The sequence below is a fragment of the Carlito syrichta genome, unplaced genomic scaffold (genome assembly GCF_000164805.1).
Source record: "Carlito syrichta isolate Samal-C Ts95f unplaced genomic scaffold, Tarsius_syrichta-2.0.1 Scaffold50662, whole genome shotgun sequence".
NCBI classification, from domain to species: domain Eukaryota; kingdom Metazoa; phylum Chordata; class Mammalia; order Primates; family Tarsiidae; genus Carlito; species Carlito syrichta.
Window position 1 is genome coordinate 26,642 of NW_006994758.1, and position 25,156 is coordinate 51,797.

The 25,156-nt window shown below is 38.4% G+C and overlaps 1 protein-coding gene and 1 pseudogene across 2 annotated transcripts in view; one reads left to right on the plus strand and one right to left on the minus strand.

Annotated features, from left to right (window-relative positions):
* The window catches only part of ZNF182 (zinc finger protein 182), a 47,448-nt gene that overhangs the window by 8,836 nt on the left and 13,456 nt on the right, over window positions 1-25,156 (minus strand). The window lies entirely within an intron of this gene.
* On the plus strand, window positions 10,398-10,860 carry LOC103250322 (annotated as a pseudogene).

Consider the following 25,156-nt stretch of genomic DNA (forward strand, 5'->3'; position numbering starts at 1 on the left):
CATTTTAAAATGCTGACCACTGGTGATAAGGATAGAATACAGTGGAACTTCTGATTGGTTTCCCAGTTTATCATGATGACTGAATACTGGATGTCTACTTTCTATTAAGTTAGTGACCTACTCTGTGGGAGAATCACAAATCATGCTAAAAAAAAGATTCCATTAAGTAATAGAATATTTAAGATGATGTGATATTATCCCAAGGATAGACAAATAGTCTAGTGGAACTAAAGAGAATTCAAATAAAAATAACACAAGTTATCAAAACCTCTGGGACAGGCAAAGCTGTGCTCAGAGGAAAATGTATAGCGCTTAAGGCCTACATTAGATAGATTGAAAGATCACATACTGACAACTAATGTCACATCTAAATGAACTAGAGAAACATTAACAAACCAAACCCAAAACTAGTAGAAGAAAAGAAACAATGAAGATCAGAGCAGATCTTAATGAAATTGAAACAAACAAAAATACAAAGAATTAATGAAACAAGTTGGTTCTTTGAAAAGAGAAACAAAATTGACAGACCACTAGCTAAATTAATTAAGCAACAAAGAGAGAAGATTCAAATTATCTCAATCAGAAATGAAAATGGAGACATTATAACTTACACCATGGAATTAAAAAGATTATCTGAGATTAGAAACATACACCCCTCCAACCTTGAATCAGGAATAAACAGAAACCCTAAATAGACAAATAATAAGTACTGAGATTGAAACAGTCATTAGAACCCAACAGACTCATAGCCAAATTCTACTGGACTTTCAAAGAACAATTGGTACCAATTTTACTGAAGCTATTCTATAAGAATGAAAAGGAGAAAATTCTCCCTAACTCATTCTATGAAGACAGTATCACCCTAACACCAAAACCAGGAAAAGAAACAACAAAAAAATAAAAGTACAGACCAATATTCCTGATAAACACAGATGCAAAAATTCTCAACAAAATACTAGCAAACTGAATTCAACAGCACATTTTAAAAACCAACCATGATCAAGTGGGTTTTATCTCAGATGCAAGAATGGTTCAACATATACAAGTCAATAAATGTATCCACCACATAAACAAAATTCATATGATCATTTAAATACACACAGAAAAAGCATTTGACAAAATCCTGCATCCCTTCATGATAAAAACCATCAGAAAAGTAGGCATACAAGGAACACTCCTTAAAATAAAAGCTGGAGTGTCGGGAAGATGGCTGCCAAGCCAGTCAGACTATGCAAGTCCCAGTGTGAGTTAGTGAGTACATGGAAAATTTTGTGTATGTGTCAGTGAGTGGCCGTATGAATGGCTGACTGAGTGAGAGCTCAGGAGCAAGCATCCAGGGCTCTCCTGGTGCAGTGGCTGGTGCTGCAACTGCTTGGCTTGGACCCCAGCAATTCCTGGATGCAGAAGCCAAGTGCCATTTTTTTTGTTGATAAAACCTTTCCTGGGAAGAAGATGCAGGGAGAGACTCACTAAGTGGGGGCTTGTAAGCAAGTGGCCAGGGCCCTCCTGGTGAAGCAGCAGGTGCGGCAGCTGCTCTGCTTGTTCCGTAGCACTTTCCAGGTCACAGAAGCCAAGAGCCATTTTTTTTAAACTGACAAAAGTTTTCCCACAAATAAGCAGTGGGGAGAAACTACTGGCTCCAGGCTCTGCCTCACCACTGCAGCAGGAGAGACTGCTGGCTCCAGGCTTTGCCTCACCTCTTTAGCACCTGGCCGGATACTGGCAACAAAGCCAGAGGAGGGAGCCCAGAGGCAGAGTCCCACCACAGAAGATGAAAGAGGCACACCGCCACCATCTTGAAAACAGGGAAGGAAAGTGCTCAGACTTGCTTACCACAGATCAACAGACCTGATCTCTGTGACCAGCGGATCAACTATTCAGGAGTTGATTGTGACTCAGAGGGACTATCCTGAAAGCACAAACTCTGGAGGGACTGGACAAGTGCTGAGTCTCAGGCACCCCACCCCCAACCTTGATTCAGCCTCAGGACAAAGGGTGTGGCCAGAAAAGGATGAGGAGGACCTCCAAAGAGATCAGTGGGGAGTCCAGGGCAGACCCAACCCCCCTCCTCTCCAGCAATCCTCTGAACATCAGACCCGCACAGCTGGGGCAGGACTGAGAGGGCCAAACCCAGGTGAAGCCTAGATATCAGTTGCAATAGGAGAACCCAATTCCAAGACAGGCCTGTGTGGGGCACCCTCCGAGAGTACATACCTGGGGAAGACACAATCCCACACCTCCCCACTGGAGGGGATCCCTCAGACCATATGAGAGTGGGAGGGGAGGACTGCAGCATCGCCCACCGCCACTGCCCCTCCCTCTTCCCTGCTCAAGACACTGGGGAGAGAGTGAAAGAGGAGGAAGCTCTGCAGAGAAGCAAATGAGAGGAACAATTACAGAACCTGCCACAAGAGGGCAGGGACCAGACGGCTTTCCAGCAGAATTCTACAAAACGTACAAGGAGGAGCTGATACCAATCCTATTGAAAGTATTCCAGGCAATCGAGAAAGATGGAATTCTCCCCAAATCATTTTACAAAGCTAACGTCACACTGATATCTAATCCGGGTAAAGATCCAACAAAAAAAGAGAACTACAGGCCAATATCCCTTATGAACATAGATGCAAAAATCCTCAACAAGATTCTAGCAAATCGGATTCAAAAATACATCTCAAAAATCATCCACCATGACCAAGTAGGCTTCACCCCCAGGATTCAGGGCTGGTTTAACATTCGCAAGACCATAAATGTCATTAAACACATCAACAGATGTAAAAACGAGAACCACACAATTATCTCATTAGATGCAGAAAAAGCTTTTGATAAAATCCAGTATCCCTTCTTGATAAAAACCCTCAAACACCTAGGCATAGAAAGAACATACCTCAAAATAGTAAGTGCCATCTACAATAAACCCACAGCTAGCATATTGCTAAATGAACGGAAACTGGAAACATTTCCCCTGAAAACTGGAACAAGACAAGGCTGCCCATTCTCATCCCTCTTGTTCAACATTGTGTTGGAAGTTCTAGCTACTGCAATTAGACAAGAGAAGGAGATCAGGGGTGTCCAAATAGGAAAAGTGAAAGTCAAGTTATCCCTCTTTGCTGACAATATGATCCTATACTTCAAAGATGCAAGAGAATCTGTCAAAAACCTGCTTGCACTGATAAAGGACTTTGGCAAAGTCTCAGGGTACAAAATAAATGTGCAAAAGTCAGTCACATTTCTATACACCAACAATAAACAGAAACCCAAATAAAAAGCACAATCCCATTCACAATAGCCACACACACAAAATGCGATACCTCAGCATCTTCCTAACCAGAGAAGTGAAAGACCTTTACAAGGAGAACTACAAAACACTCCTCAAAGAAATTCAAGAAGACACAAACAAATGGAAAAATATTCTATGCTCATGGATAGGAAAAATCAACATTGTTAAGATGTCCATCCTACCAAAGGTAATCTACAGATTCAACATAATATCCATTAAATTAACAACATCATTCTTCTCAGACCTGGAAATGACAATACAGAAATTCATATGGAAACATAAACAACCACAAATAGTCAAAACAATCCTTAGTAAAAAAAAGTAAAGTGGGAGGTATCACACTTCCAGACCTTAAACTTTACTATAAGGCTACAACAACCGAAACAGCCTGGAATTGGTACAAGAACAGGCATATAGACCAATGGATCAGGATAGAGATTCCCAAAGCAAAATCTCAATTTCTCAACCAACTCATCTTTGACAAAGCCTCCAACAACAACCACTGGGGAGAGGAGAACCTATTCAGCAAATGGTGCTGGGAAAACTGGCTGATCGCATGCAGAAGATTGAAACAGGATCTCTATCTATCACCATATATAAAAATCAACTCTAAATGAATCAAAGACCGAAACGTAAAACTTCAAAATATAAGAATCTTAGAAAATGCAGGAGACACCCTTATGGAAATTGAAACTGGCAACCATTTCCTGATCAGAACTCTAAGTGCCCATACCATAAGAAACAAGATAGAAAAGTGGGACCGCATCAAACTGACAAGCTTCTGCAAAGCAAAAAAACCATCCAGAGAGCAGGGAGATAGCCCACAGAATGGGAAAAAATATTTGCCAACTGTATATCTGAAAAAGGCCTAACATCTAGGATCTACAAGGAACTCAAACGTGCCGAAAGGAAAAAAACAAACAGCCCCATTAAAAAGTGGGCAAAAGACAGGAATAGACACTTCTCAAAAGAAGATATACAGACAGCCAACAGACACATGAAAAAGTGCTCAGCCTCACTCATCATCAGAGAAATGCAAATCAAAACCACATTGAGATACCGCCTAAGCTCAGTAAGAATGGCCATCATTAATAAAACAAACAACAGATGCTGGTGAGGATGCAGAGAAAAGGGAACACTTCTACACTGGTGGTGAGAATGCAAACTAGTGCAACCTCTTTGGAAGACAGCGTGGCAATCTCTGAAAGAACTAGAAATTGACCTTCCATATGACCCAGCAATCCCCCTATTGGGAATATACCCGGAGGAACTCAAGTCATTCTACCAAAAAGATACCTGTACACACATGTTTGTTGCAGCTCTATTCACAATAGCAAAAACATGAAAATAACAATGCTGCCCATTGAAGCTAGACTAGATTTTTAAAAATGTGGTATATATACACAATGGAATATTATGCAGCCATAAAGAAGAACAAACATATGGACTTCACAGCAACTTGGATGGATTCAGAGTCTACCATACTCAGCAATCTATCACAAAAACAAAGAACAGAGTACCATATGTTCTCACTCATAAGTGGACCTTGAACAATTATCATAATACTATAAGAAAGGGATTGGCAATAGTGGGAAACTGCCGGCAGGGGGTGGGGGTGGGATGGGCAGTTGAAGGAAACTGCCAGGGGAGGGAGGGGCACACCTCATCGACAGAGGTACTGGGGTACCTGCATAATGAACATTTGTGTATGTTACCCTGAATTGTACACCACATCTTTAAAATAAAGAAAAAAACAAAAACAAAATGGTAATAATAATAATAAAAGCCATATATGACAAATCCACAGCCAATGTCATCCTGAATGGTGAAAAGTTGACTGCAGTCCCCCCCAGAACTGGAACAAGGCCAGGATGCCCACTTTCACCTCTCTGATTCAACATAATATTGGAAGTCCTAGACATAGCAATCAGGCAAGAGAAAAAATAAACGGTATAAAAATTAGAAAAGAAGAAATCAAACTATCTCTGCATGCAGATGACATGATCTCATATCTAGAGAATCCTAAAGACTCCTTCAAAAGACTCTTGGACTTGATAAATGAATTTGGTAAAGTTTCAGGATATAAAAATCAATACACACAAATCAGTGGTCATATCTTGTTTTAGAATTCCTCTCCTATCCTAAGCTTATAAAAACATTTTCCTATATTATTTTATAGATTATTGATTACCCCCTCACATTAGATTTCCATTTTACCTGTAGCCAACTTTTGTGTATGATGAGAGGGGTTAAATGTTATTTTTTCCTATATAGATATCTGATAACCCACCTACATTATTGAAAAGAATCAAATCAAGAACTCATCTCCATTTACAATAGTAGCCAAAAAGCTAATATACCTAGGAATATATTTAACCAAAGTGGTAAAAGATCTCTACAAGGAGAACTACAAAACACTGATGAAAGAAACTGTAGAGAACACAAAAAAATAGAGAAACATCCCATGCTTATGGACTGGAAGAATCAACATTGTTAAAATGACCATATTACCCAAAGTAATCTACAGATCCAACACAATCCCTATCAAACTACCAATGTCATTTTTCACAGAATTAGAGAAAACAATCTTTAAATTCATATGGAACCAAAAAAGAGCCAGAACAGCCAAAGTAATCCTAAGTAAAAAGAACAAACCTGGAGGCATCACATTACCTGACTTCAAATTCGACTACAAGGCTGTAGTCACCAAAACATCATAGTATTGGTACAAGAGCAGATACATGAACCAATGGAACAGAATAGAGAATCCAGAAACAAACCCACACACCTACAACCAACTGATCTTTGGCAAAGCACATAAAAACATACACTGGGGAAAGGATATCCTATTCAACAAATGGTGCTGGGAAAATCAGATAGCTACATGTAGAAAAGTGAAACTTGATCCCTATCTCTCACCATATACAAAAATTAACTCAAGATGAATTAAAGACTTAAATGTCAGACCTGAAACCACAAAATTCGTAGAAGAAAACCTAGGCAAAACCTTCAGGACATTGGCCAAGGCAAAGAACTTATGGCTAAAAACTCCAAAAGCAAATGCAACAAAAACAAAAATAAATAAGTGAGACTTAAACTAAAAACTTCCACACAGCAAAAGAAATAATAAACAGAGTAAATCTGCAACCTGTGGAATGGGAGAAGATAGTCACAAACTATATATCTGAAGAAGGAATAATATCCAGAATCTACAAAGAACTCAAACAAATCAGCAAGAAAAAAGTAAACGATCCCATTAAAAAGTGAACAAATGGCATGAACAGACATCTATCAAAAGACAATATATAAATGGCCAACAAACATATGAAAAAATGCTCAGCATCACTAATTATCAGGGAAATGCAAAGTAAAACCTCAATGAGATACCACCTTATACCAGTCAGAATGGCCAAACAGATGCTGGCGAGGATATGGAGAAAAGGGAACGGTTCTACACTGCTGGTGGGAATGCAAATTAGTACAACCTCTTTGGAAGACAGTGTGGCGATTCCGGAAAGAACTAGAAATTGACCATCCATATGACCCAGCAATTCCCCTATTGGGAATATACCTGGAAGAACTCAAATCATTCTACAAAAAAGATACCTGCACACATATGTTTGTTGTAGCTCTATTCACAGTAGCAAAAACATGTAACCAACCATGTTGCCCATCAAAGCTGAACTGGATTTTAAAAAGGTGGTACATATACCCAATGGAATATTATGCAGCCATAAAGAAGGACAAATATATGGACTTTGCAGCAACCTGGATGAATTGGAGTTGCTCATACTAAGTGATTTATCACAGAAACAAAGAACAGAGTTCCATATGTTCTCACTCATAAATGGACCTTGAACAATTATAATGCTATAAGAAAGCGATTGGCAGTAGTGGGAAACTGTCGGTGGTGGGGGAGGGTGGGATTGGCAGTTGAGGGAAACTGCAAGGGAAGGGAGGGGCATACCTCATCAACAAGGGTACCTGCATGATCAGTGTTTACATACCTAACCCTGAAATGTACCCCATATCTTTATAATAAAAATTTTTAAAAATAAAAATAAATAAAAACACAATAGATATTGGCACGGATGTGATAAAAAAGGAACACTTATACACTGCTAGTGGGAGTGCCAATTAGTACAACCTCTATGGAAACTGGTATGGAGAGTTCTCAAAGAACTAAAAGTAGGTCTCCCATCCAATCCAGCAATCTCACTACTAGGTATCTAGTATCAGAGGTCATTATACAAAAAACAAAACAAAACACCTGCACTCGTATGGGAGGCTGAGGTGAGTGGATTGCCTGAGCCCACGGGTTCCAGACCCGCCTGGGCAACTTGGCAAGACCTCATCTCTACAATAAATCAAAAAATCAGCCGGGTGTGGTAGCGCGCGCCTGTAGTTCCAGCTACTTGGAAGGTTGAGGCGGAAGGATCGCCGGAGCCCAGCAGGTTGAGGCTGCGGTGGCCGGGAGCAGCCACTGTACTCCAGTCTAGGTGACAGAGTGAGACGCCAACTCAAAAAAAAAAAAAAGAAAGAAAATTGAAATAGTGTCTTTTGCAACAACTTAGATGGAAATGGAGAACATCCTAAGTGAACTAAGGCAGGAACAGAAAACCAAACTGCATGTTCTCACTTATAAGTGGGAACTAAACTAAGTATCTGCAAAGATATAGAGAATGGTATAATGGGCATTGGATACTCAGAAAGAGAAGGGTGGGAAAGGTTGCAGAGACAAAAAGTCACCTATCAGGTACAATGTGTACAGGTAGGGTGGTGGGTATACTTAAAGCCTAGGCTTCTTTGCTACTATACAATATATCCATCTAAAAACAAACTAAGTGTACCCCCTAAAGCTATTGAAAAAAAAATAACAAAATAAAATAAAAAGAGAATCCAAACACCTGATTTATGTCAGAGTTGGCACAGATTAGCAGTGGGGAAAAGATGATCTTTTCAATAAATGTAGGTGGGTTATCAGATATCTATATAGGAAAAAATAACATTTAACCCCTCTCATCATACACAAAAGTTGGCTACAGGTAAAATGGAAATCTAATGTGAGTGGTAATCAATAATATAGGAAAATGTTTTTATAAGCTTAGGATAGGAGAGGAATTCTAAAACAATATATGAAAAGTACTACTCTTGAAAGAAAAAACTTGTGTTACAAGGTTAAAAGTACCACAGTTAAAAGGTAAGTCACAGATGGGGACACTACTGGCAATATTCATAAGTGAAAAAGGGATCTTATCTGGAATATATAAAATAACCCCTAGAAATCAATAAGAAACATACAAACACAGAAGAATGGACTAGAGAGGTGAATAGGTACTTCAATACTTCCTTTCCTAAAAAGTAAAACCAAATTACATATGAACATAAGAAGATGTAGTCAACCCCACTAGTACTCAAGTAATTGAAAATTTAAGCCATAATGAGATACCACTATGCACCATCAGAATGGTTATGATTAAGCAGACTAAAATATCATAACACTGTGTTGAAATGGGAACCCATACAATGTTAATAGGAATGTAAGCTGGTATAATCGCTTTGGCAACAGTTTGGCTTTATTTACCAAGGGATGCGATTTGTATACACCATGACCCAGCAATTCTACTCCTAGGTACACATATTAAGAGAAAAATCATGCACATGTGCCCTAGAAAACAAGTACAGGGATATTCACAGCAGCACCATTTCTAATACTAAATCAAGAAAAAAGTTCAAATGACCATCAACAGTAGAATGGGTAAGTTGTGGCATAGTCATTCAATGGAAAGTTGTGTGGTCATAAAAATTAATGAACTATGACTGCATGCTGTAAAGTAGGTTCACCATGCACTACTATCAACTTGTGTGAGTCTGGTTTGACAGAACATCTTTTGCTCATGAATTACATGGAGCAGGTTCATTACTTACAGCCGGGCAGCAAGGAACAACAGAAGCCTAGGATTCATTGCGAGCTGGCTCCCTATGGCTGAGGGAAGCTGCTCAGGGTGAACAGAGTCTCTCTCATCTGTGCATACCACACTTGTACCACAGCTGAGGGACCCCAGAAAGCAGCCCTTCCTGGGTTTTATACCTTGGGGGACATACGAACAACTGGGCTAAAGCACTAAAGAATACCCTGCCTCTAGAGGGTGAGTGGAAAAGAGCCTAGGCTATTCACAGTTACTCTTAAGAACCACAAGTGAGAAAGGAGGGAGAACTGAGTTGGTCCAAGGCCATCTGGAAAACCGTCCTACACATGTCCAACACAGATGAATACAACAGATGTACTAACGAGAAAAAAAAGAAACAAAAGAGTACATAAATATTGCATAATTCTATTACATATAATACGAGAACAGGCAAGATTAACCCATGATGTTAGAAGTCAGAATAGTGATTACTTTTGTGGGTGGCAATGATTTGTGGACAAGGCATGAGGGGGGATTCTGCTGTCCTGATCATGGCCTATATCTTGGCCCACATGGTGGCTACATAGTGTGTTCACTTTGTGATATTCTTCAAGCTGTACACTTATAAACTGTGGACTTTACATATATTATGCACTTTATATCTTTATACAAAAAAATTATTTTCATCAAAAGCAGAGGCAATTCAATGGAAAACGGGAGTTTCTATTTCAACAAATAGTTCTAGAACAGCTGGATATTCATAAGCCAAAGAAGAACCTCAATACCTCTAACATATATAAAAATTAAAATGGATCGTATACCTAAACCTATATTTCTATTAAAAATATGGAAGAAAATCTTTTTAATCTTGGATTAGACAAACATTTCCTAGATGTGACACCAAAAATCAAAAACTACTGCTAAGATATTAAAAAGACAAGCCAAAGAATGGAAGAAAATATTTTCAAATCAAACATCTGGCAAAGACTTTATATTGAGAATATATACAGAACCCTCAAAATTAAAAATTTTCAAAGGTAGGCAAAAGAGAGCTATTTCACCAAAGTAGACATACAGATGGCAAATAGGCACACAAAAATATGCTCAACATAATTAGTCATGAGGAAACTACAAATTAAAACCACAATGAGATGCAACTATTAGAAGGTGGGTTAGGACACCAGCACAATGTTGGGCAGCGTGGGGTTGTCATGACAGAGCTGCAGCAGCTCCGGGTGCAGAAGACGGTGGATACCACAGTGAAGAGTCTGGAGAGAGAGAACATACAGAAGATGGAGGGCCTCATGTTCCAGTGCAGCTCCAGCTGTTGTGATGACAGCAAGGCACCCATGCAGCAGGTGCAACAGTGCACTGAGTGCAGCCATGTGCCTCTAGCCCAAGCCCAGGCCTTGTGACCAATGAGCTGGAAAAGTTTCAAGACCACTTGGCCCGGTGCACCCTGCATTGCAATGACAAAGTCAAAGATTCCATAGATGCAGGGAGCAAGGAGCTTCAGGTGAAGCAGCAGCTGGACAGTTGTGTGGTCAAGTGTGTGGATGACCATATGCACCTCATCCCAACTATGACCAAGAGGATGAAGGAGTCTCTCTCATCCATTGGGAAATAAGAGTCTTTGCCAGTAGCTATTAGGGCTGAGGGCAAGAATCTATTTTTCAGAAGGAATGGAAACTGTTGTCTTTTAAAGCAGAATTTTATGAATGAAGAAATTAAGGATGGCAACAAGCTGAAGGTGTATGTCACTAGCCTCTGGACACCGGTTCCTTTGTTTCCATCATAAAAAGTAAAATGGAAAAAATTGGTGCTAAAATTTGGGTTAGAGGTACTACAGGAAAGTGTCTGGAGCCTATATCTCATGTTGCAAGTGCTTGCTCTGGCAGTAGGGATCTCCCTCGTGCAAGTCAGAGCCCTCCAAGGTACCAAATTCTTCTTACTACACAGGTACCAACAAGCTGGCAGGTTCCTATAGCCTGCCTATGATCTGGTGGAGTTGGAGGTATTTCTGTTTGTTGCCAAGCTGTTTACCACAAGTGTCACCACACCATTTTCCATATGCTGTAAAACCAAATCCATGAGGTCACTAATTCAGATGGGGGAGAGAGTTTCTGGGTTTTTGGTTTGTTTTGGTTTGATTTTTACAAGGGCATGATGTTGATTCCAGATGAGAAGTTGGGAAGGAGAGAAGTTTGGCTAAGAACTTTGAAAGGTTCCTTGTAGATATCCTTACTTCTGGCCATCAGGTGTAAATGTGAATGTCTTAAAATTACTACACACAACATCCTTCTGCCTGGAGACCACGCAAAAACATGAGAGGCAACGTCACACTAATTGTGGGAAGCAGAGCTTTCTTCTTACTGGCCAGTGGGCCCCGAGGCTGTCTGTAGCAGAGTTACAGGACAGTCTTGCAGTAACCATTGCCCCATCGAAGAGAAGGGGCATTTTGATTGTGATATAGATCAGTATCTGGGAATGAACAGTAAAAGAGGAACTGTTGGTTACTTGATTATAAGAGAGTTGTGAAGTACCAGATTGGAAAATACCTGGGTTTTTTTTCAAACAGAATGGAATAAAAGCCTAAACCCAATTTGGCTAACTCAGCCCCCGGAATTAACACAACCATACTGAGACAACTGCCCAACAATGGGAAATTCCAGGGAGAAAAAGTAAATAACTTGGACTAGGACAAGCTATAACTCCCTCAGAGCAAAGAAGGGGCAGCTCTCCTATTATCAAATACCATTTTTGCCTGGGGCCTTTGCAGCATGCAAAGTGTTGCATGTTGCAACATGTCTAGCATGGCACCTTATCATTTTGATAGCAACTTCATTGTCTTTTTACCAACTTCTTACTTGAAATGATCATAGAGCCTGTCTGTTTGCTGTATCCAGGCTTTGATATATTTTCTTAGTGGTTTGGCTTTTTAAAAAAATAAAGGTTAAATCTTCCCCCCTCCAAAAAAGAGGAAAACACTGATAATACTAAATGCTGGTGAGGATGTGGAACAAATGGACCTCTCCTATCCTAGGTAGGAATGCAAAATGGTACACAGCCACTTTGGAAAACAATTTTCCAGTTGTTTATGAAGTTAAGCATATGCACCATACAACACTGCGATCCCACTCCCAGGTATATTTACCCCAGTGAAATGAAAACTTATGGAAACTCAAAGCCTGTACATGAACATTTATATAGCAGCGATTATTTTTAATCATCAAAATCTATTATTTTTAATCATCAAAACCTATTATTTTTCATCATCAAAACCTAAAAACATATCAAATGCTTTCAACCAGTGAATGAGAAACAATCTAGAATCCACAAAATGCAATACTACTCAGCAATAAAAATAAAGAACTAATAATACATGCAACCTGGATGAACTTCAAATGTATTATGCTAAGTGAAAAGAAGTCAGACTCAAAAGGCTACATGCTGGACGATTCCATTTATATAACATTATGGGAAAGGCAAAACTATTCAGACTAAAAATACATCAATTATATATTTTCCCTGTCAGCAAAACTGCTTCCCACGTCAGCAATACTTTGCACATTGTCAAATCTTGATGGGCTGGGAGGGTGACACAAAGGTCAACAGAAACGTCATGGTTGGGACCTTCCCCAGACTTCACCCTATGCATTTGTCCCTTTGACTGGTTATACTTGTATCAAATGAGTGTATAGTGAAAATATGAATTTGTAGGCAGTTGGTCAGAAGTGAGGGTAGCTCTGGAAACCCCTGAGTTTGTGGCTGATATCTGAAGTTAGGGCAGTCTTGTGGAAGACTGTGCCCTCAACCTGTGAATTACAGTTCAACTCCAGAAAGTTGGTGTCAAAAGCCACTGTAGCATAACATACATAGTGACAGACTGGGAAAAAATATTTGCCAACTGTATATCTGACAAAGGCCTAACTAACATCCAGGATCTACAAGGAACTCAAACATGCCAAAAAGAAAAAAACAAACAGCCCCATTACAAAGTGGGCAAAAGATATGAATAGACACTTTTCAAAAGAAGACATATGAGCCGCCAACAGATACATGACAAAATGCTCAGCCTCACTAGTCATCAAAGAAATGAAAATTAAAACCACACTGAGATACCACCTAACTCCAGTCAGGATGGCCATCATCAAAAACTCAAAAAACAACAGATGCTGGAGAGGATGAGGGGAAAAAGGAACACTTCTGCACTGTTGGTGGGAGTGTAAACTAGTACAACCTCTGTAGAAAACAATTTGGTGATTCCTAAAAGATCTAAAAATCGACCTTCCATACAACCCCACAATTCCCATACTGGGAATATACCCAGAGCAACTCAAATCTATGAAAAAGATACCTGCACATGCATGTTTATTGCAGCATTATTCACAATAGCAAAAACATGGAACTAACCGTGCTGCCCATTGAAAGAGGACTGGATAAAAAAATGTGATACATATACATGATGGAATATTACACAGCCATATAGAAGGACAAAATTATGAACTTCGTAGCAACTTGGATGGACTTAGAGTCTACAATATTGAGTGATCTATCACAGAAACAAAGAACTGAGTATCACATGTGCTCACTCATAAGTGGACCTTGAACAATTATCGTAATACTATAAGAAAGGGACTGGCAGTAGTGGAAAACTGCCAGGGGGGTGGGGGGCAGGATTGGCAGTGGTAGGAAACTGCCAGGGTGGGGGGCATAGGCATACCTCATCAGCAAGGGTACTGCATAGTGAACATTTGTATGTTTGTATACCTAACCCTGAATTGTACCCTTCATCTTTAAAGTTAAAAATTAAAAAAAAAAAACACATAATGATTATAAAATAAAACTACATGTCAGAATTCAGACAAAACATGTCAGCCAAATCTATAAATGTGACTAGGTCTTTAAAAAGCTTATTATATATTTTTTTTCCTCTTTTAATTTTTATTTAAAATTGTGGGGTACAATTCAGGGCTAGGTATACAAATATTCACTGTGCAGTTACCCTTATCGATGAGGTGTGCCCCCCCTTTCCCCAGGCAGATATCAGCTACTGTCAATCTCACTTCCCCCCCACTCCCCTCCCCACAGTTTCCTGCCACTTTCAATCCTTTTCTTATAGTAATACAGTAGTTGTTCAAGGTCCACTTATGAGTGAGAACATACGATACTCAGCTCTTTGTTTCTGTGAGAGATCACTCAGTATTATAAAGGCTAATTCCATCCAGGTTGCTGTGAAGTTCATGATTTTGTTCTTCTTTATGGCTGCATAGTATTCCATTGTGCATATGTACCACATTTTTTTAATCCAGTCCTCTTTTGATGGGCAGCACGGCTGGTTCCATGTTCTTGCTATTGTGAACAATGTAAAAAGCTCATTTTAAAAAAATATTTTCAGATTGACTCACAGAGCAAGATCCAGCTGTATGGTATGTACAAGAGACACACCTAAAACAAAATGATTCAGAAAGTCTAAAAGTAAAAGGATAGGTGATATTAGACCAGAAAAATGGAAAACAGTAAGAAAGCAGAGGTGAGAGACGCTGACATCAGAATTAAAGCCAAAAAGCATAAGATACATATATACACAAATGACACTTTTAAATGTTAAAATCCACAACCCATAAAAATATATAACATATAAACATCTAGGTAAAAAATTATAAGTACCAACAGAAAACAGAAAGTACAAGAAATGCAAGGAGAACTAGAAACATACTAACAACCAGAGTTACATACTTTCAGTAAAAGATCAAGTAGACAAAAATTAAGAATATAGAAGACCTAAGGCAATAAGGCAGATCTTATGGATATAAATATCTGGGATTTTTAAAATTTCTGAGTCAGGGTCTCAGTCTTGCCACCCAGGCTGGAGTGCAGTAGCATGACCAGGGCTCACTTCAGCTTCAGCCTCCTGGACTCAGGTGATCCTTCCACCTAAGCCTCCCAAGTAGCTAAGACTATATAGGCCCACGTCACCATGCCCAGCTAATTTTTAAAAATTTTTTGTAGAGATGAGGTCTCACCATGTTGCCTAGGCTGGTCTTGAACTCCTGGGCTCAAGCAATCCTCCTGTTTTAGCCTCCCAAAGTGCTGGGATTATAGGCACGAGCCATCATGTCCAGCCAGATATAAATATCAAAACACTCCCTAATCATAAATAATGCATCTTTCTTCAGCCCATATGGAACATTCACAAAAACTGATCATATGTTAAGTCACAAATCAGTAAGTTCCATCAAGTAGAAATATCGCAAACAACAATATGATAAAAATGCAATAAAACTAAAAATTAATAGCAACAAAAGATCTTTTACCTTGGAATCTTTAAAAAAATGATATTAGACAACTCTTGGGGAAAAGGAGAAATGTAAGCCAAAATTATAGCATATCTAAAAAAATAACAAAAAAAACTACATGTTAAAATCTATGGAATATATTATGCAGTGAAGAAAGGAAAACAACTTAAACACTGATATCAATAAAAAATGTTTTAATGAAAATAAATTCTCAACTCAAAATTTAGACGAATAACAAAAAAAAGCAAAATTAGGTTCAATAAAGGAAATAATAGAGATAAAATCCAAAACTAGTAGATTGAAAATAGGAAAACAGTATATATAATTAATAAAGTAAAAATCTTGATTCTTTAAAAAAAATCAAATTGTAAGCAAACTAGTTGATGTAATTAAGAAGAAAAGAATAAAGTACATATATATACCAGAAATGTGACAAGAGACAAAACAGAAAAAATACATATATAATATATGCAAATATATATTACACACACACACATATATATTCTTTTTTGAGTTGGAGTCTCACTCTTGTCACCCAGGCTGAAGTACAGTGCACGCTCACAACCACCGCAGCCTCGACCTGCAGAGCTTAGGCAATCCTTCCACCTCAGCCTTCCAAGTAGCTGGAACTACAGATGCATGCCACCACGCTCAGCTAGTTTGTGTGTGTGTGTGTGTGTGTGTGTGTGTGTGTGTGTGTGTGTGTGTGATTTATTGTAGAAACGAGGTCTCACAAAGTTGCCCAGGCTGGTCTCGAACCCCAGGGCTCAGGCTATCCTCTCGCCTCAGCCTCCCAAAGGGCTGGGATTACAGGCTGAGCTACCACGCCCAGCCATAAAAAATATTTTTTAAACCTAAAAAGACTTGTGTACCTCTGTGCAAATGAATCTGAAAATGAAATGGATTATTTCTTAAGAAAATACAATTTCACAAAATTCACCCCAGTAAAGAGAGTTAACTTAAGCAGATCAGATACAAAGAAGAAAAAAACTTATCAAAGAACCCACAAAAGTTTCACAGATGCTTACCAAACCTTCAAAGACCAGACAATCCCAATACCATGAAAATTCTTCCCAAGCACAGAAAATGAAGTTTTCAAATTCTTTACATAAATTGAGTTATAAATTTGATATATAAGTACATTTAAGATTACACAAAATAGAAAAACTACAGACAAATCTCACTTAATATACCAATGCAAAAATCCTCAATAAAATAGCAAACAGAATAACACAACACGGCCAAGTAAGATTTACTCCAGAAATACAATGATGGTTCAATATTAGGAAAGCCATTAACATAATTTATCATTTAAATAGACATATGGATAAAATGTATATGATTAATATAAATTAAAATGCTGAAACAAAATTCAACACACAATGCTAATTAAAACCCAAAACAACTGGAGATTAGAACTGATGGCAATTTCTTTAAAATAATCAAAGGCAGGCAAGTAAGTAGGTAGCTAGCTATAGGCAGATATATAGATACAAATCAATCCTAAAGTCAACATTTTATTTAATGAGAAAATTCTAAAGGCATTTCCACAAAGATCAGGAACAAAACAAGGATGCCTACTGTCACCACTTCTGCATAACATTCTATTGTAAGAATTAGTTAATGCATTTAGACATGAGAAAACAATTCAAGGCATAAAAAAAGAAGTGAAAAGAAAAAAAACATTACTTGCAGATAGTATAAGAGTATATCTAAAAAACAGAATCAACTAACATAATCATCTGAAGAATTCAGAAAGGTAGCACTACATAAACATGCATTAATTAAAAACTTTTATACATGCAAACAAAAGTTGATTAGAAGATACAAATAGTCAAAAAATTTATAATAGCAAAAAAATAAAATACTTAGGGAAAATCTTCAAAAGAAATGTGAAAAACCTATACGAAGAAAACTTTGAAATGCCCCTGAAAGACACAAAATTAAACTTCAACAAATGAAAAGACATCTCTTATTCTTGATAGTCTGTAGTAGACAATTTGATCTTGCTCAAAAAGCTGTGGGGCCTTTGCCCTGGGATTCTAGGAGGTAAACATTAAGACATCATGCCTGATAGAGTATCTTTGTTTGCATGGGGGCCTTGGGTCACTATGGATAGTCTACAAATATGATCAGGGTGGGAGCAGGCCACATCAGAAAAATCAATTACATAATTAAAGGTAGAGGCTTTGGGTCATTCCCAAAGGAGCTGGAGACTGAGGCCAACCATGTGAACAATCAATTATGCCTACTGATGATGTCTCAACAAAAACTCTTGAATAACAATGCTCAGGTGAGCTTCCCAGGTTGGCAATAATCCCTGAGTGCCATCACACACTGATGACAAGAAAGTAACATGTCCTGATTCCAAAGGAAGACAAAAATAGAGGTTCTGCATTTGGTACATTCTTGGGCCCTGCTTTATGCATGCCTTCCCATACTTGATTTCAGTCTGTATACTTTCGCTATAATAAACCATTACTGTGAGTATAACAGCTTTCAGTGAGTTTTGTGAATCTTTCCAGTAAATTATCAAAGCTACTGGTGGTCTTCAAACTCCTGAACTTACAGTTGGTGTCAGAAGTGAGAGTGGTTTCTTATGCTATCAGATTGGAAAGAATTAAAAGCCCAACAACATACTCTGTTGGTACAGCTACGGAGAAACAGGCATCATCATACATTATTTGTGGAAACAGAAAACAGTACAAACCCTACAGAAAAGAATTTGGCAATATCTAACAAAACAACAACTTTATTTACACTTTGGCCCAGCAATGCCACTTGTAGGAATTTATATAGGAGACACACGTGCATAAAAATGAAAAAACATATGCATAAGATATTTCATTGCAGCATTATTCTTAAGTGCAAAATATTGGAAATAACCAAAATTTCCACATACATAGGAGAGTGGTTGAACAAACTGGTACAATATCCACTAATGAAATGCTAGGCAGCTATAAAAATTAATGAGGAAGATATCTGTAAACACACATATAGTGACTTCTAGAACATATTGCTAAGAAGAAAAAAGGAAAACACAAAATCTGGAAATAAAATAGTCTACATTTTATGTAATAAAGGATAAATGTAAAAATATTCCTATCTGCTTTTTTCTTTAAAGAAACATCATAAGCATAAATTAGAAACTAACAAGATCGGTTACCTTCAAGGCAAAATGGGAATGGGACAGAAGGTATAGGGGAGAGATGACAAGTCTGCATCTTGTCATATAGTTCTGTCTCTTTAAATCATTAACATTTTACCTATAAATTTAAGATTAAAATTAAATCAACAAAGATGGAAAGAAAATGTAAAATGGAATATAAACCAAAAAAATAAACCTAACTATATACCAAGTAAATAGCATATGTACACTAGAAAGAAAAAAAGAAAACAAAAATGAAAAAGAAAAACTAGTCTAAGTAACTTTTGAACCAAATACTTTGACTACATATCCTTAGTGTAAAGATAAAAGGCATGCAAACAAATCATGGACTATACTCAGTAGGTTGGTTTTCCACAGTGATATGGGTACAAGAATTCTGACTATTTTCCGTACATCGTAGACTGAGCAAATGAGTTAATATGTGAATGCTAAGAACCAATGCTCTCCCTGTTGGAGAAGAAGATGCAAATATGGAATGAGGGATAAAAGGACACAAAAGCCAGCTTAAAGGGGCTCCCACTGGCCAACGCAAGGACAAATGAGCATCAAAATAAATAATGACAGTACTATCCATTGAATAAAATAACCCATACAAATAAAATAATTTTTATTAATGATATAAACAAGTAAATAAAGGAGAAGAGGAAGCTCTCCCTTATAGTAAAATGACAATAAATACAGAAGAAATGATGAGAGAAAATTTTCATTTGGCAACTGTCACAATAACTGATTCAGGCGAGATTCATCAATGGATACTAATAGGTGAAAGTTTGATGAGGAACAGGACATTTATGTAGCCTCAAACTATCACCCACAAATTACTTAATTACAAAGGAAAAATAGTAACATTACAGTGGAGAAACATGGCAAGTGAGAGAAACTTAAGCAAGTGATCAGTTAATATCATCAAAAATGAGAAAAATTGATATCATATACCCCCCCATATGACACAACAGAGACATATCACTTATATAGTTTTTCTGCCAAAAATGCATAACCTCAATATAGTCATAAGGAAACATCAGTCAAGCCCAAAGTGAAGGATATTTTACAATAGAAATGGCCTGAGTACTTTAAAAATGTCACAGACATGAAAGACAAGAAAATGCTGAGGAACTCTTCCAGATTAAAATATAAAGACTATATACTGCATAATAGTATTATATCGATGTTAACTTTCTGAGCATGCTAATGGTAATTTAATGATACAGAAGAATGACTGTGTTCTTAGGTGATTGAGGAATCTAGCTCCTAGCTAAAAACCTATGTGTAATTTCTCAGGCCAGACCAATGACAATGACAAAAACTTTAGCTGGTAGGCCTTGCAGGAGAAAGCTGGCCCCACACCAGACTTGGTATACAGCCAAGACATTATAATGTTATATACTATATAGATATATATTTTAAGAGACTTAAAGTACAGGACTCAGGCCCCTCTGGCCAGCTATGCTCTTACACATACCTTCATTCCTAGGCTAGGCACCTTCATTGGAGAACGATGGTTGTTAATCCAACTGAAATGTCTCGGTTTGTTCATGCCACTCCTGTTGGTATTGAGTCCCTTCCTCGTGAGGTCAGGGCAATTGGTCCACAACATGATCTAAACTATAGCTGACAAAATCTCAGGCATGATTTGTTTGCATGCCTTTTATGTAGTCAAAGTATTTGGTTCAAAATAACAAAATTAACCAACAACAAAAATATAAAAATATTAATCAGGCACCCACCCCTATATAACCTAGGCAAGAGCCTTCCCCCTAAAATCTGAGTCTGGTTACTCAATAACAGGATCTCAAAAGAAGACACTGATGGGCTTCTCACTAAAAATTAACGGATAGGTACTGGGCTGCATGGGGCCCAACATCCAGCCCTCTTGGGTATCCACAGTAGTAGTCAGCAGCAGTGGTGTCATTATGCTATTAATTCTCAAACCGCCACCCCTAAAATAAATACACAGCTATGTGTGAATGCAGACATAGCACAGAAAACACATACACACACATACTTATACAGAGATAAAGTAAAAATAAATGTGGTAAAAAGTCAACAATTGGATTACTGAAGCAGGAGACTGCTGGCTCCTGGCTTTACCTCACCACTTCAGGGCCTGTCAGGGCGCTGGCAGCAGGGGCTGCAGAGGGAGCCCAGAGGCAAAGTTCCACGGAAGAGGACAAGAGAGGCACCCCACCACCATCTTGAAGGCGGGGCAGGAAAGTGCTCCGGCTGGCTCAACACAGAGCAACAGACCGATCTCTGTGACTGGCGGATCAACTACTCAGGGACTGATCATGGCCCAGAGGGAATATCCCGAGAGCACAAACTTCAGAGGGCTCTGAGGAGTGCTGAGTTCCAGGCGCCCCACCCCCTACTCTGATCCAGCTGTGGGACAAGGGATGTGGCCAGAAAAGGATGAGGAAGTACTCCAAAGAGATCAGTGGTGAGTCTGGGATCCTGACCCAAACCCCCTCTTCCCCAGCAATCCTCTGAATGTCAGACCCACACAGCTGAGCCACGACTGAGAGGGACAAAACCAGGCGGAGCCTTGACGTTAGTCGCAATAGGAGAACTCAATTCCAGGATAGGCCTGGCTGGGGCACCCCCAGTGGAGAGTACATACCTGGGGAAGAGAATCCCGTACCTCCCCATGGAAGAAGATCTCCCTGACCACACGAGAGTGGGAGGGGAGGACTGCAGCCCACCCACCTCCACTGCCCCTCCTCCTTCCCTGCTTCATTCCCTGAGGAGAGAGTGAAAGAGGTGGCTCTGCAGGAGACCTGATTGGAGGAACAATCACAGAGTCTGCAACAAGAGGGCAGGTTTTTTGTTGTTGTTGTTGTTGTTTAATTTTTAATTTTTTTTTAATTTTTAAATTTTTTTTGACTGTTTGTTAGTTCATTTATTTTTTAAATATTTTTCCTTTGTGCATGAATGTGTATGTGAGGGTTTGATCTGCATCCCCCGCAAAATTTTTTTTCATTTCTTTTTCTATTTATCATTTTCTGTTTATGTGTGTAAGTAAATGATTGAGTGTTCATCTTTCGATTTTGTTGTTGTTGGTTTTTGCTCATTTGTTCTTCTGGGGTATTTTTATATTCATTTTTTATAGTTTAAGGTGTGTGTCAATATATGTATGAGGATTCGACCTGAATCCTTTTTTTAAAAATTATTTTCCTCCAGTCTTTCTGCTTTTCTTCTCTATACACTTTGTGCTAGGCATGTGTGTGTGTGTTTGGTTTTCTTGGGTTTTTTTGGTTTGTTGTTTGTTTTGTTTCACTTTATTGTTATTCCACTTTGTATTGGGGTGTGTGTGTATGTGTTCAATTGTTTTTGTACTGGTTTCTGATTTGCATCGTCATATGGAGCTGTGGTGGGGAGTGGGTCTCAGGGACCACATACTACAATAAGTGAACATTTTAATTTGCAAGTAGTTTCTGATTCCTAGTGCCCCATCTCCTACATTATTTGAATTTCAAAAACTACAATAGACACCAAATCTTCCCATCCACCGCCCTATTTCAAAATAGAACAAATCCAGAGCCTGGATCAGGGAAGAATAGAGGACTGAGCAAAATCAGAAGGGAAAGCCTCTCCCACTGACACTGAATAACAGAACTAAAGAGAAAAACAAGAGATCTGTCACAAATGAGGAAAAACCAAAGGAAGGCCTCAGGCAATTTCAAATATACCAAAGACATAACTCCTGAAAAATCAGACCTTGGTGACCAAATAACAGAAGTCACCAATGACTGTCCCCAGAATACGACAGGGATTAAGGAATGAATGGAAAAAGTGAACAACACTCTAGAAAGACAAGATGCAACACTGAAAGAACTTGTAACAGAGATTCTGGCAATAAAAAAGTTCATCCAGGAAATAAATAATAAGATGACAAGCATGGAAAGCAGAATTAATCTGGCTGAAGAAAGAATCTCAGAACTTGAAGACCAGAACATGGAATTAACCCGATCTGTAAAAAACACAGAAAGAAGACTCAGAAAAAAAGAACAAAGCCTACAAGAGATGCGCGATTATACCGAGACACCAAACCTACACCTGATTGGTATTCCAGAAGGAAGAAAGGAAAATGGAGAACAACTTGGAGCAAATATTCCAGGAGGTAATCCAAGAAAATGTTTTCCATCTCACCAGAGATGTGACCAGCCAAGCATAAGAGATACAGAGGATCCCCACAAGACATCAAATGAGAAGACCAACCCCTAGACACATAATAATTCATCTACACAAAGTAGGCACAAAAGAAAAAATTCTAAAGGCAGCAAGAGAGAAAGGTCAGACTACCTACTGGGGAAAACCAATCAGAATAGCAGTAGACCTATCAGCAGATACACTACAAGCAAGAAAGGACTGGAGCTCTATATTCAAAGTCCTCAAAGAAAAACGATTTCAATCAAGAATTTCCTGTCCAGCCAAGCTCAGCTTCATCAGTGATGGAGAATTAAAATCCTTCCCAGACAACCAAGCCCTAAGAGATTATGCAGTCTCCAGACCAGCTCTACAGGAGACACTTAAAAAGGGATTAAGCACAGAAGAAAGAAAAACAAGAATGACTACACACTTCCCAAGAGAACAGCAGAGCACAGAATCAATAGAGAAGACAGTGCAAAAAAAAACTTGAAAACACACACACACATTAGCCCCAAAGCCAAATGAAAACAAGCAAACAAAGAAAAAACTTTATAAGAACCTCATGACAGGGAGAAATTATCACATTTCAATAATCAGCCTGAATGTGAATGGACTAAATGCACCACTGAAAAGATTGGTAAACTGGATAAGAAACCATGACCCAATAATTTGCTACATCCAGGAGACTCATCTCACCACAAGGGATGCCCAAAGACTCAAAGTTAAAGGATGGAAAATGAATTTACAGTCAAATCGATCACAAAAGAAGGCAGGAGTTGCGATCTTAATATCAGACAAAACAACTTTAAGCTATCAAAAATTTTAAAAGATGCAGAAGGACACTACATAATGATAAAAGGTTCAATCTATCAACAAGAAATAGCCATCCTAAACATATATCCACCCAACACAGGAGCACCAGCATTTATAAAGCAACTACTAAATAAACTAAAAAAAGATATTGACTCTAACACTATTATAGCAGGGCACTTGAAAACCCCACTAACAGCCCTAGATAGATCATCGAGGCAAAAAATCAATAAGGAGATTCAGAACCTAAACTTGACACTCAACCAAATGAACTTAATAGATACCTACAGATTATTCTACCCAACAACTACAGAATATACATTCTACTCAACACCACATGGAACATACTCCAAGATCGATCACATCCTTGGCCATATATCAAGCATAAACAAATTCCATAAGGTTGAAACCTTGGCATGCACATTCTCAGACCACAGTGGCATAAAAATAAATATCAACACCAACAACATTTCCCCAAAGCCCACAAGGTCATGGACACTAAACAGCATAATGCTGAACAACTACTGGATCAACACTGAAATCAAAGCAGAAATCAAAAGATTCCTGGAAACAAATAAAAATGAAGAAACATCTTACCAAAACCTCTGGGATGCCATTAAATCAGTTCTAAGAGGTGAATTTATATCTCTGCGAACACACATCAAGAAAATGGAAAGATCACAAGTTAACAGCCTAACAAATCACCTAAGGGAACTGGAAAGAGAAGACCACCAGAATCCCAACTTTAGCAGAAGAATCCAGATCACCAAAATAAGAGCCAAAATATGGGACAAAGAAGACAAAAATATCATAGAAAAAAATCAAAAAAACAAAAAGCTGGTTCCTTGAAAGAATTAACAAGATTGATGGACCCCTAGCCAGAATGACCAAGAAAAAGAGAGAAAAAACCCAAATAAACACAATCAGAAATACAAAAGATCAAATCTCAACTGACCCCAAAGAAATACAAAAGATTACCAGAGATTACTATGCACACCTGTATGGAAACAAACTTGATAACCTAAATGAAATGAAGAACTTTCTGACAACACACAACCTCCCCAGGTTGAAACAAGAAGACAATGAGACATTAAATAGACGAATAACAAGCCAAGAAACTTACTCTGTCATAAGAAAACTACCTACCTGGACCGGACGACTTTCCAGCAGAATTCTACAAAGCATACAAGGAGGAGTTGATACCAATCCTACTGAAAGTATTCCAGGCAATTAAGAAAGATGGAATTCTCCCCAAATCATTTTACAAAGCTAAATATTACACTGATACCCAAACCAGGTAAAGATCCAACAAAAAAAGAGAACTACAAGTCAATATCCCTTACGAACATAGATGCAAAAATCCTCAATAAGATTCTAGCAAATCAGAACCAACAACCTATCTCAAAAATCATCCACCATGACCAAGTAGGCTTCATCCCCAGGATGCAGGGCTGGTTCAACGTTCACAAGACCATAAATGGCTTTAAATACATCAACAGATGTAAAAACAAGAACCACATGATTATCTCATTAGATGCAGAAAAAG